Source organism: Pantherophis guttatus, chromosome 8 (assembly GCF_059756535.1).
Source record: "Pantherophis guttatus breed Tessera chromosome 8, ASM5975653v1, whole genome shotgun sequence".
Taxonomy (NCBI): Eukaryota; Metazoa; Chordata; class Lepidosauria; order Squamata; family Colubridae; genus Pantherophis; species Pantherophis guttatus.
The window spans coordinates 51,175,759-51,189,933 of NC_142070.1; the positions used below are offsets into that span (position 1 = coordinate 51,175,759).

General features: G+C 38.1%; 1 protein-coding gene across 5 annotated transcripts in view; it reads right to left on the reverse strand.

The window, feature by feature from the left end:
* The window catches only part of GALNTL6 (polypeptide N-acetylgalactosaminyltransferase like 6), a 927,557-nt gene that overhangs the window by 703,548 nt on the left and 209,834 nt on the right, over nucleotides 1-14,175 (reverse strand). The window lies entirely within an intron of this gene.

Here is a 14,175-nt window from a genome sequence, read left to right on the forward strand (position 1 = left end):
AGGATATTAAACAGAGTCTTGGACTGCAGTGACAAACCCTTCTAGCCTTGATAAAATACTGTACTGTAGTGTCTCTGCAAAAGAAGCCAAAAGGCAAAATATTTGGTAATGTATGGGCAATTCCTATTCTGAATTACCTAACTCCCATGTAGGGTTATGAATATTCTATGAGAATCATATTACTATCTGTATTAAGTCAGGTAAGTCTAGACAGCATAGCACTCAGATGAAAAGTATTAAGTGTACATATGTTCCCTGTTGCATTCTTTAAAAAGAGAAAGGAGTTTAGAATACTTTTGTGCTACACAGGAAGGTTCTCATACAATTTGAAGGATTCCATGATTACAGTTTCATTTAAACAAGAAGCAACATACTAGCTTTTATTTATTTACAATGGAGGATTCTGATATATTGTAATAGGAGCTAAGTAGACTATGCACATGCAATAGAGCCTTAGATGAATCCCAACATCCTATACATTGGATAGGATTTTGTAAATTGACCATAGTAACTGTATGTCACCCAAATCACATCTTTTGCTTATAATGATTACCCCTCTTACACATGCAGATTCTGTGACAGTCATCTGGTGTTCGTGCCTGAGATATTAAGAGCTTGTTCCCAATCCCAATGGAATCATCAATATTCCCATCCCAATGACAAGATTTAGAATGATTTCCAGCTAAAATTTTAATGCTAAATTGTACAGTCAAGATAATTATTTAATTTTTCTGTGTATTCCCTCATAGCCGTTACTGTATCAGTAAAGCATGCTAAGTAGTCACTATGGCGAAAACTGTTGAAAGAAAATACCAATTTAAAATTGCAACTGCTAAAATGAATCTTAGATAAATTTGATTGTGAAGATGAGAAAAAGCAAATTCATAAAGATATGACAGAAAGAAAGCAGTTACCAGGGCATCCTGATATTACAATTGGGGACATAAGAATTCCTCTATCCATGTGGCTACTCTTTGAATCAAATGGAAATGACTCAGATCATTCCTTGAAATACTATTGATGAATGTTCGTTCCACTATTAAATCATAAAGAACATTGAAAGTTAGATCTCAATCTTGTTCAGCATTTAGAAGTAGCCCTCTTAAAATTATGTTTTTAAATAGATCATTGCAGCTATGTCATATTGTTTTTATGTTACTCAGCATTAAAGCTAAGAACAACTGTTTTGGCTGACTGCCCTAATAACATATGTACTATGCCCTTTGGTTTCTAGGACCTCAGGCTTTTAACTTTTAAAAGATATTGTTAGCATTTTCCTTTGCTGTCCCAGTGGACTACACAGAAAGCTACAGTACACAGTAAAATCTCGTCTCTTCCAATTTGTATTCTTGCGTCCAGGTGGCATTAACAATCTTTGCAGTAATAGGACTTTATAAGAAAGGTCAGAAATTGCCATTGGCAAAGAAGGATCTCAGCTGATGATTTATAACATACCTTGCTAAGTACCTCGTATATTTGCTATGATGATTAATGACTTATTGATTACCAATATTTAAGTTCACTCTATTTGGGGGTAAAGATAAACCTTCGTTTATTTTTCATAACTCAAAAAAAGTAATTTAGTTTAAGTTATTACACTACACTACCTTTCTCGTCATTTAGTCACTTCCATAAAGATCAGTCTACTTGTCTGAATAACAAATATGACTCATATGCCAAAATGAAACATGAAGATTAGCAGTTAGATTTGAAGGAAACTCTCTTCAAGTGTAAAGGTCAATAGACCTGATGCCCTCATAATGAGTTGGGACTACAATGCAGAGAATTTTCAGTTGATCTGGTGACCTGGAAACTACAATTGAGGAAGGAGCGTGCATATCAATCAAAACCAAGGAAAATGAATAACTCTACAGGTTTTATATAATATTGCCTTTGAATGCATAATAAACATTCTGCAAGAGAAAGAAATTTTTAGCCAGGTAGATAACCGGATGGCAGGACATTTCATCTACATGCATGAAACTCCCCTCTCTAGAATAGAAAATTGCAGTAGAAAAATAAAATGAGGGATAGCATTGTATTTACCATATCAGAGCATGCTTCCTCTATGAAGGTACATAGGATAGGTTAGAGAAATGGGTTGAAAGGAACAAAATGAATGTAAAGTGCAAAAGCAAAAGTCCTTATTTAGAAAAAAAAACAATCAAAAACAGAGGTATAAAATGGGAATATCTGACCTGGTAATAGAGTATCATCAGCAATCCAGTGTGATTGCAAAAAAGGCAAATGCAATGTCAAGATGACTTAAAAGAAACATAATGTCAACAAATGGGTAATAATCACTCAACTGTATTTTGCTTTACTCAGTCTTCATTCAAGAAATGTGCTCGATTCTAAGCATTACTCTTTAAAATGATTCTTAAAACTTGAAGAGAGTCATAAAAGTGCAACAAAGTTGATGAGCAAATTAGACCTGAGATTGTTTAGTCTCAAATAAAAAGCATTTGTGAAAGGATATGATAGAACTATTCATATACTTGAAAATATGTTATATTAAAAAAAGCTGTTTTCGTTTGTTCATGCCACTGAATAATGGACTCAAGTTACAAGAAAGCAGACTCAGAATAAATGTTACTAAACCCTTCATAACTGTAACAGCTATCTGGAAAACAGAACAAAACCCAAAGAGGTGGTGAACTCCGTTTCATTGGATGCAGGGGATGGATAACCATTTGCCTGGGATTGTTTAATTTGTATCCCTGCATAAAGCAGTGTAATGAACTTAATGGTCTAAGTTGATCAGTTGCTAAGTTCTTCATGACCCCATGGATTCTTCACGACCCCATGGATCATATCATCCCTCTCCCCATTGTCCACTGTCCCCTGGAGCTTGCCAAAATTCATGTTTGTGATATTGACAGCACTATCTAACCATCTCTCATCCTCTGCCATTCCCTTCTCCTTTTGCCTTCAACTTTTCCAAAATGAATCTTATTTGGTGACCAAAGTATTTGAGCTTCAGCTTCAAGACTATCTAGTGCCAGATGTCTAATCCATATGACAACATTAGATAGCCTAAAATGCACAAATGTAGGAATACTGAAAATCACAGGAACTTCTAAGTAAGCATGTATAGAATTCTTTGTTGTTGTTAAGGGTTTAGACATTTTGTTTAGGATTTAGGGGTTTGGGTTTTTAATGTCTCTTTGCATTTAAATTGCCTGAATTGAAGTAAATGTTCTGTTTATCTACTTTTGAAGTCTACTTTTTTGAACAAGCTACTTAATTAAAACTGAGTTAGGTATTCTAATATTATATTGACAATACTTTGAATGTTGTTCCTCAAAGATACTTTATTAGAAAATTGGAAATTGACTGTGTGATGGATTCTTTGTTAAATGTTGAAATAACTACCAGTAATGTGAAGTGGTAGATGTTGGACTGGGATTTAAAACATAAACTTTTATTTAATTCCTTCAAAGTCTGGGATTCCTAAACCCCAACATATCTAAACAAACCTTATTTGACATATACCATGCTTCCTTCACTCCATACTTTTTTAAAAAGATATTTTATTAAAAAAACAAATTAAAAGGATACCAGCTATGCTGCAATCACCAAGTACTAGCCTTCAGAATCATGGATTTCCTAGAAAGTTCTTTGAACTTTCAAAGAAATATAAAAATGGTGATTGGTACATTCCAATGCTTACTTTATAAATGTTAACTCATTCACACTTACACAAAAAAAGACACAGTTCACCTATGAATTGCTAGTTACTGCCCAGAAGTAATGGGTAGAACAATGTCAGAGAGTTACCTCAACAATTAATTTTGTGGTAAGGTCAGTTTTTGTGATTTACTACTTCTACTGTGGGAATTATTTTATAATAGGCAAATCCTGCAGAACAGTGATTTTATTTGTTTACATGATTTACATGGCCTCCCATGTATAAAGTAACTCTGTACAGTGTGCAAGGACTAAAAACATAATCACCACCTTTGCCCCAACAACTTATAGCACAAAAGGAAAAAGTACATCCACATCAGCAGATCTTTCCTTTGCAAATCTAATTTCACATGTCAAATATTGTCATGGTCCTCCAAAGTCAGGGATTTTGAAGGATTAGTACATGAATCAAATGCAAGTGGGTTTTTAAAGAGTTAGTTGGTAAAAGAGAAAAGGCAGGGCCCAGAGATAATATCATAACAGAAGGAAAAAGTCCTAAGAGACTAGATGTGATGACAGGAAGTGAGAATTAAAGTGCCCAGTTCTAGAATAATTCACAGCTTAATCAAACACTGACAATCTCACTGAAGAATCTCTGAAAGTTAATCTAAAGATATGAACTTATCAGAAATGTAAAAATAAAGAGTTATTTATAGAGACAATGCTATTTTTTTGGTATTGTGTCTGGAAACATATTCAAAACTTACGCATTCACTGATCCAACTTTGTACAAATCTGGAGATTTTTGGTGTCTTAGCTTCCATATTTTACATGGTTTTTGTAGTTGCTGTACTGTTAATTTAAATGTCAGGGTTTAGAATCTATATTTTAATTATTCTGTTGTTTTTATTAATATATATTAAATATGAAGATAAAGTAACACAGAATTTTTTAGGGGTTTATCCATGTATAAACTAAAAGGTATGGGATAAATTTTATATATGTATGTTACTTATATATTTTATATGTGTATGTTAGTAGCTAAATTTCAGTACATTCTGATTTAATACCTAAACTGGCTAGACTAAGCATGAAATCAGAATGTATTGAAATTTAGCTATTTTTCTATTTCAAATCTGCACACAGCTTTGATGCCCAAGCTTTCTTTCCTGCTAACAAACATTACTAAAATTTTGTATCAAAGCCTGAATCTTAAATATACCCCTTTTCTCCTTTGATCATACCTGCTTTTAATTGGATGATGGAAAGCCCTAAAGAAGAGCCTAGGGAAATGGATAAATATATGGGCAGGAGAACAGAGTAATACACTTTTTTCCAGGTCCCGAGACACATACAATTATGAAGTTAATTTAGTTGTATTTTAAACTTTGCCATGAGAGCGACTACAAGTCAGCTGGGAATTCAATCTCAGGAGATATATGTTCATTTAAAGTAGCATAAGCAAATAAAACAAAACTGTTACAAGAACCATGCCCCACTACATTTATGGGAAGGATACCACAATAAATAAGGAGAATCTTAATTACAGAAACTCAATCCATTACCCTGGATTACTCTCTCGCACTGTGAAAAATGCTGCTTTTATATCCTTCATTGGTGAATGAGACACATCATAGCAATTACCCTTTTCAAAATTACCAAGACTATTGTCATTTTTGTACGAATGAGGGCCAAAGACATACATAAATATAGGTGAAGTAGACAAAGTATTTCAGGCATTCAATTGAACGGATGGTAGACTTTAAACTAGATTCAGAACAGAGTTTCACATGTATTCCCACTATCACTTTTCCCAAAATATCCCTTTCATGTATTTAGCCAGAGGTCTAAAGGGCACGATTTCTTTTTGTTTTAATCCAACTACAATTGCTAAAATACATGAAGGGGTAGAGGAGGAAAACTCATAAAACAAAATCCAAAATAATGTAACAAAGTTAGCTGAAGGGAGAGGCAAGATTAGTAAAAGAGAAGCAGGAAGGCTAGGAAAAGGAGGAAAATAGCAATAGCAATAGGATTTGGACTTATATACCATTTCACAGTGCTTTACAGCCCTCTCCAAGCAGTATACAGATCAGCCTATCGCCCCCAACAATCTGAGTTCTCATTTTACCCACCTTGCAAGGATGGAAGGCTTGAGTCAACCTTGGTGAGATTCGATCTGCCAAACTGCTGGCAGCCGGTGATCAGCAGAAGTAGCCTGCAATACTGCACTCTAACCACTGCGCCACTGCAGCTCAGGGACATGCCTGGTCAACTAAAAGAAGAGTAAATATGATTGTTCCAAAAAGAAAAGCAAAACAGCATCACCCTGGGAAGCAATGAGGCACCAATTCCAAACAGCATATTAAAAAGAAACTAAAGTTCAGTAATAGTATATGAGCTGCAGTGCTGAATGGAGACAAGAGGCAGAGAAGACTACTGAACCTGGCTCCCTGCACGTACCTGGTTCCCTGCCATGTGGCAGCAGCCCTACCTGAGCTACTCAATGTCATCGCCACAGTGGCGGTTGATACCCCTAGACCTATGGTCATGGGGGATTTCAACCTGCTGTCCGTGGGTGAGACATCTGAGGTGGCTCGGGAGTTCATGGCTTCCATGACAGCTATGGACCTGACCCAGCTAATTCATGGCCCTACCCACACGGGGGGAAACACGCTGGACCTGGTTTTTGTCTCTGGACAGTGGTTGAATGATCTTGAGATAGGGGATATAGTCACTGAGCCCTTGTCATGGTCAGATCACTCTCTCCTTTGTCTTGACCTTCGAACTGCTGCACTCTGCTGCAGGGAGGCGGAGCCGGTAAAATGGTTCTGCCCCAGGCGCCTGATGGAACCTGATAGGTTCCAGATGGAGCTTGGGCCATTTCCTGAGGCTCTGGCACATGCCTCAACTGGAGAACTAGTGCCGCCTGGGATAGGTCGGCAGCTGGAGCTCTGGATAGGGTTGTGCCTTTGTGGCCTCTGACCCGGCGCCGATCTCACCTGGCTCCCTGGTTCACTGAGGAGCTGAGGGAGATGAAGCGCCGGAAAAGACTCCTAGAGAGCAGTTGGAGGACCAGGCTTTCTGAATCCGACCGGACTCTGGTAAGATCTCATATTAGGAATTACCTAGTGGCGATAAAAACAGCAAATTGTAATTATTTTGCTGCTCTTATTGCATCATCAGATAATTGACCGGCCGCCCTGTTTAGGGTGACCCGCTCTTTATTCCAACAGGGAGCGCGGGAGGACCCCTTGCAGGGTAGAGCTGAGGATTTTGTACAGTATTTGCATGACAAAATCACTCAGATTCGGGAAGATCTAGACTCTGACTGGATAGGTTCAGAGGGGACGACTGGGGCAGGTCTTGAGAATGTTATCTGGGATGAGTTTGATCCTGTGACTCCTGATGACGTGGACAGGATTCTGGATAGACTGAATGCGACCACATGTTTGTTGGACCCGTGTCCCTCCTGGTTAGTGCTGGCTTCCCGGGAGGTGACGCGAGGCTGGCTCCAGGGGATTATTTTTTTTAATTTTTTTTTAATTTTTTTAATTTTAAAATAACATTGCAAACAACATATACTTCATCCTGTGCTATACATAAGAAAGGAAGATTTGGTTCTTCGGATATATCCTCATGATCGCCAAAATCCACGTTCTCGGGGTACAGGTACCAAAGCATCCAATTTTCCCAGCGCATAGTCCACGAATGGTTTCCAAATTTTCCAGAAAATATCTTCTTTATAGTCACCATTTCTAATTTTAATATCGCATCTCATTTTATCGTTTAAAGCTAATTTCCACATTTCACAATACCATTCTTCTATTCTAAAATTCACATCTAATTTCCAATATCTGGCTATTATAATTTTACCCATTATAATCATAATTCTAATCAATTCTTTCTCATATTTTGTTAGTTCTATTTCCTTAATTATCAACAGTAATATAGTTTCTGGTCTCAATATTATTGCTTTCCCCATCATTTCAAATATCATTTTCTTTAATTGTTGCCAAAACTTTTTAACTTTATCACATTTGTACCACATATGTTCATAAGTCCCTAATTCCATATCACATCTCCAACATTGTTTACTAATTTTGTTATCCATCAATGACAATCTTAATGGAGTCAAATACCATTTCCAAACAACCTTATAATTATGCTCTTTAATCCTTACAGATAAAGTCTTCCCATTTTTTAAATATCCATTTTTTATCCTCCTCATTTTTATACAGTTTTTCATCATATCTCCAACAACTTCCTTTTTTCTCAAAATTAAAATCTATTTCCATCGTAACTTCTGCATGATCAGAATCCTTAAAAATTTCCACATCTATCTTATCCACATTATTCAACAAATCTTTAGAAACTAAGATATAGTCAATTCTTGAATATGTATTATGTATCTTAGAGTAAAAAGTGTACACTCTTTCAGTTCCTTTCACTTCTCTCCAGGCATCCACCACGCCGTTTCGAAACATCCATTTATTTAAGGTCCCCATTTTATTTGCTCCTCCACAACGAGTGGGGTTAGTACTATCTATTTTATCTCTAATTAAATTAAAGTCCCCAGCCACAATTACTTTCCCTACACTTTCAATTTCCAAAATTTTAGTTATTTTTTCAAGAAATTCTTTTTGCTTCTCATTCGGTAGATATAAATTAACCAGTGTCACTTTTTCCTCATTAATATTTCCCACAATTATTACATATCTTCCTTCATCATCCACGATTACTTGTTCTTTTTCAAAATATACCCTATCTGATATCAATGTTACAACTCCTCTAGCTTTTGAAGTTCCAAAAGATTTTTCATAAATTTGCATACCCTTTATATACATTTTATTTGAGCCTTCAGATTTCTGATGGGTTTCTTGCAAAAATAATATATCTGGTAAATCTCTTTTAATTTTAAGTTCCAATCGTCTTCTCTTGATCTGGTTCCCTGTACCCATCACATTCCATGTCATTATTTTTATTAAACCCATTTAAACTGTAACTTTTTTAATCCTTTCCCCTCCTCTTCCTTTCTGTGCCCAGATCCCAGTACCAATCTCCCACATTCCAAACAACATTCAACATAAAGGGAAAAAAATAAAAAAAATAAAAAAAAAAAGGACAAAAGACACATCAAACATTAAATAACAATCTTCGTCTCCCACATCCTCAATTGGTTTTCGCCTCTATAAAGAGAGTGGGGGAGAGGGGACGTGCTAATGGTCAGGTCACTTCTTTCGGGTAGTCTACTTAAATTCATCTCTCAGAGAAAAGGGTGGTAACTTTTCCCCGCACTCAGCTTCCTGCAATTCTTTTTCAAGATCCTTCAATTTCTTATCCGCTCCATCTCCCATTATATCATCACGACTTTTCTTTTGTTCAACCATCGCAGGTAAGATTTCCTTCCGCTTTAATCCTTTAGGGTCTTGTCCTCCAGCAGCCCCTTTTTCTTCTGGTGTTGATGTTTTTGCATATGTTCCACCCATCTTAAGCATTTGATCTTTTATCTCTGTTATGTCCTCATACTTTACAATCAATCCAAGTTCATGTAAGTATGACACTGCATCTGTTTCCAAAGTAATTATTTGCATTCTTCCTTTATAAAAAAAATTTAGTTGCTGTGGCGGCCTCCAGTTATATTTAATTCCGTTGTCTCTCAGAACCTTTGTAATTGGCTTCAAAAAAAATCTCCACACTCTTTCTTCTCTTGATATATCCGGAAAGACTTGAATAATTTTCTCCTCAAATTTCAAAGCTTCACCCATCTCTCTCACTTTCACCATCACTTCCAGTTTATCACTAAGATTTGCAAATTTGACAAGTACATTTCTATTTAAGCCATTTTGTCTTTTATACCCAATTCTAAAAACACTTGCCAGATTTGTTGCTGTAAATGTGATTTGTGTATCCAGGTCATTGAGCCATTTTAAAACTCATTGTTTCAAATTGTCCACTTTTTCTTCTTGAATTCCTCGAATAATCAAATTATATTTCCTCGCTTCTTCTTCCAAAAGACAATTTTTTTTATCTTGTTGTTCATTTTTAAAAAAGATTTCTCCAATTTGCCGATCTACCTTTACATCATGTGCATGAATCTGCTCAATTTCATCTTTAATTGTTGTCATTTCTACTGTTTGCTTTGCAAAATTTTCGTTTATTTCTTGCTTCATTCTTTTAATTTCCAATGTCATATTATCCATACTATCTGACAGTCCTGATATCTTTTCACCAATTTTAGTTAAGGCCACAGCAACTTGTTGCATTTCTAAAGATTGTTGGGTCGCCATTTTTAATAAGTTTTTAATTGTCCACTTTTGCCAAGAGGGTCTTTAATGAAGATTAAGGGACAGCAATTCCCAATTGAAGCTGAGACAGCTTATTATTGCACTCAAAAGGGCCAACAATAAAAGTTTATAATTTTCAATTCAGTTTGCATAATTTCCTTTTTTAAAAAAAAACCTAACATCCATTGGAAGGCACTGCCCAGAAACGTCTTGCCGCTTCGACTCAGGCACTTTCACAAACAAAAGATCAACTTAAAATTCACATATTCTTCCAAAAAGAAACCCCTTTCCACCGGTCTTTTGATGTTCCGTGCCTTTACCCCACAGCAAAAACAAACACAGATCGTGATAATAATAAGAACAAAAGGCAGCTATTTGCTCCAAATACACAATCGCGACTGCCTATCTGGTCACCCCTCACTCCTTCCACTTTCCCATGCTATGAAAGGCTTCGAAATTCGAGTGGTTCAGGGTGACCTATCGATTCCAAAGTCAGTCTGCTGGGCCAGTAGCTCTTCCGATACAATTTATAAAATTTTGGCTCTTATCGGTGCATTTCAAACACTTTAATCCACATTTATCTTCCGTAAAATGCCCTGCGAAGTGGAGAAAACGTCCTCACTCCACCACGGCCATAACCACGCCCCGGCGTGTTTGATCCTGTGACTCCTGATCACGTGGACAGGATTCTGGATAGACTGAATGCGACCACATGTTTGTTGGACCCGTGTCCCTCCTGGTTAGTGCTGGCTTCCCGGGAGGTGACGCGAGGCTGGCTCCAGGGGATTATAAATGCTTCATTGGGTGAGAGTGACTTCCCTGCCACCTTGAAAGAGGTGGTGGTCAGGCCACTCCTCAAGAAGCCTTCCCTGGACCCGGCAGTGTTGTCTAATTATCGTCCAGTCTCCAACCTTCGCTTTGTGGCGAAGGTTGTTGAGAGTGTGGTTGCGCGACAGCTCCCCCAGCACCTGGATGAAACAGCGTATTTGGATCCATTCCAGTTGGGCTTCAGGCCTGGGTACAGCACGGAAACGGCATTGGTCACGTTGGTGGATGATCTCTGGAGGTCTCGGGACAGGGGTTGCTCCTCTGTCCTGGTCCTATTAGATCTCTCAGTGGCTTTTGATACCATCGACTAAGGTATCATGCTGCACCGGTTGGAAGAGTTGGGGGTGGGAGGCACTGTGTTGCGGTGGTTCTCCTCCTTTCTCTCTGACCGGTCGCAGTCTGTGTTGGCAGGGGGGCAGAGGTCAACCCCAGGTGCCTCATATGTGGGGTACCACAAGGGTTCAACATTTATGTAAAGCCGCTGGGTAAGATCATCCGTGGTTTCAGGGTGAAGTACCACCAGTACACTGATGATACTCAGCTGTACATCTCCACCCTGGACCACCCCAACAATGCCCTTGAAGTGATGTCCCGGTGCCTGGAGGCCGTGCGAATCTGGATGGGAAGGAACAGGCTCAGGCTCAACCCGTCCAAGACTGAGTGGCTGTGGTTTCCAACGTCCCGATATAGTCAGTTGACGCCATTGCTGATTATTGGGGGCGAATCGCTGGCCCCCACGGAGAGGGCTCGCAACTTGGGCGTCCTCCTGGATTCACGGCTGTCTTTAGAAGAGCATTTGACAGCCATGTCCGGGAGGATTTTCTATCAGGTCTGCCTGATTCGCCAGTTGCGTCCCTTTCTGGATTGGGACTCCTTAAACACGGTCACTCATGTCCTCGTCACTTCCCGCCTGGACTACTGCAATGCTCTCTACATGGGGCTCCCCTTGAGGAGCACCCGGAGGCTCCAACTGGTGCAGAGTGCGGCCGCATGGGTGGTTATGGGAGCGACATGGCGCTCCCATGGAACACCTCTCCTGTGCGAGCTGCACTGGCTCCCGGTGGCCTTCCGGGTGCGCTTCAAGGTTTTGGTTACCACCTTTAGAGCGCTCCATGGCTTAGGGCCTGGTTATTTACGGGACTGCCTGCTGCTGCAAACAGCCTCCCACCGGCCGGTACACTCTCACAGAGAGGGACTCCTCCAGGTGCCGTTGGCCAAACAATGTCGGCTGGCGGTCCCCAGGGGAGAGCCTTCTCTGTGGGGGCACCTACTATCTGGAACGAGCTCCCCCAGAGATATGGAGGATCCTGGATCTACGCACCTTCCACCGCGCTCTCAAGACCTTTTTATTTCACCAGGCTGGTCTGGCCTAACTTCTCCCATTCTCTTTTTAATGTAAATTTTAATGTACATTTTAATTTGTTCTTAACCTGAGGTTTTAAATTTGTCTTGGGCTAAATTGATTTAATTCTATTTTACTTCTGCTCTTAAATTTTTGTATTCTATGTGTTTTATCTTGTGCCTGTTCACCGCCCTGAGTCCTTCGGGAGTAGGGTGGTATATAAATAAAATAAAATGAAAAATGAAAAAAAATGAAAATGAATGGAGAAAAGTTATAGCTCAACAGTAGATATGTGGCAAAATAAAAAATTAACAGTAGCAAGAGAAATCTAGGAAAAAATCTAGCATGAGGCAAAAAGAATGATCTAAAGCAACATACAAGAATAATACTGAAGAATCAAAGTATAGTTCACAAGCTAGAAAGACAGAAAAACTGACAGATATCTATGGATTTATAGTTTAGAAAACAAAGAAAAGCATATAACAGAGAAATTGGCTGGATACATTTAACACACACATCCAGTATATCCAAAATGGGAACAGTCTATAGCAGGGGTCTTCAACCTTGGCAATTTTAAGACTTGTGGACTTCAACTCCCAGAATTCCTCAACCAGCTATATCTATAGTATCTCAATATTTCATTTCAGACAGCCTTCTTTATTCCTTCAAGTGAAATATCATTTGACATGCCATCAAGACGGGATTACTCGAGCTAACCAATTATTTAGGCAAGGGGCTTTAGCACATGAAGATTCAGAAGAGCAAGAGAAGTAGCTAAAGCAGAGTAACCCCTTCTTCTTCATCCATTAAGGAAAAAAAACTACTATGTCACTTGAGGAATACGTTTCAACAACATAATCTGAGAATCAGATTTTCTCATTAAAGCTTTGCAAAGCCATAATATCCACCCATTAATATATTGCAGTCAGAACACACACTCTTATAACATCAACAGTTGAAAATAACAATTAGGGTTATCAACAGGGCCATCTTAACAGTATTATGGGTCCTGGGCAAAGCAGTGTACTGGGGCCCCTACGACAACTCCTCACAGGAATAAAAATGTAAATGGTCGATCAAATTAAACATATATTTGCATGTTAATATTAATTAAAAATGCAGTAAATTGTAATAAATCTGTTGCTGTATTTATATGATACAAGGTGCATTGAAGGGTTAACATACACAGATTAGTATGGGGCCTTTATGCTCCTGGGGCCCACAGGCAAGTGCCCATCAGGTCCATGCGTTAAGACAGCACTGGTTATCAAGAGTTGCATTGAAGAAAAGAGGAAAAACAGCATGTAAATAAGGGATCATTAAACCATAACTACCCCTCCCTACTTTCCTTCCTTCCAACTGTGTGTTGGATAAAGCTATTTTTCCAATTGTCAACTGTCAAAGAAGTCCCAGGAACCTATGAATATTCAATTGCTCTTCTTGGTACATTTAGCATTTTGAAGCCAAGGAAATAGAATTCATGAAATATGAAAGGACTGTGCCATGTCGCCTTGTAGCAAATGTTTCCATTAAGATGATATATGGACAACTTCACACCTTCATCTTCTGAGAGTGTTATGCTATATTTATAATCAGCTCTATTAACTTTGCTTTGAAAGCATTACTGTTGGTCTGTATTTACTTGCCTGGTGGAAATGTTTTTGGGATTGGTAATATTCAGCCTGTCTTAAAATCATCCTGATATTTAGAGATGTCAACTTAAACAAAAATAGTGCTTTAGTGGGTGGGAAGTGGATTTGATAATACAAATTTTAGTGATTTTATAAAAAAATTGAATTCTCAAGCAGAACATCCTGGAACTTTTCAGAACCAAAATATTCCCCAAATGAGAATCAAACATTTATTCATGAATGTATCCATGATCACATATCTTATATATGAACACTTAAATGGAAGTTATTTTTTTCTACCTCTTGTAGTTCTGATAATTGTTAACATAGCAAAGTAATAATGATTATTTTAATCCCACACAATTATTTTCATTTTATTCATTCTAAGAATAAAGTCTGAAGAGATATATAGACTTCAAAGTTCTATAAAATAGTGTTTGGTACTTTTAGTAGCATG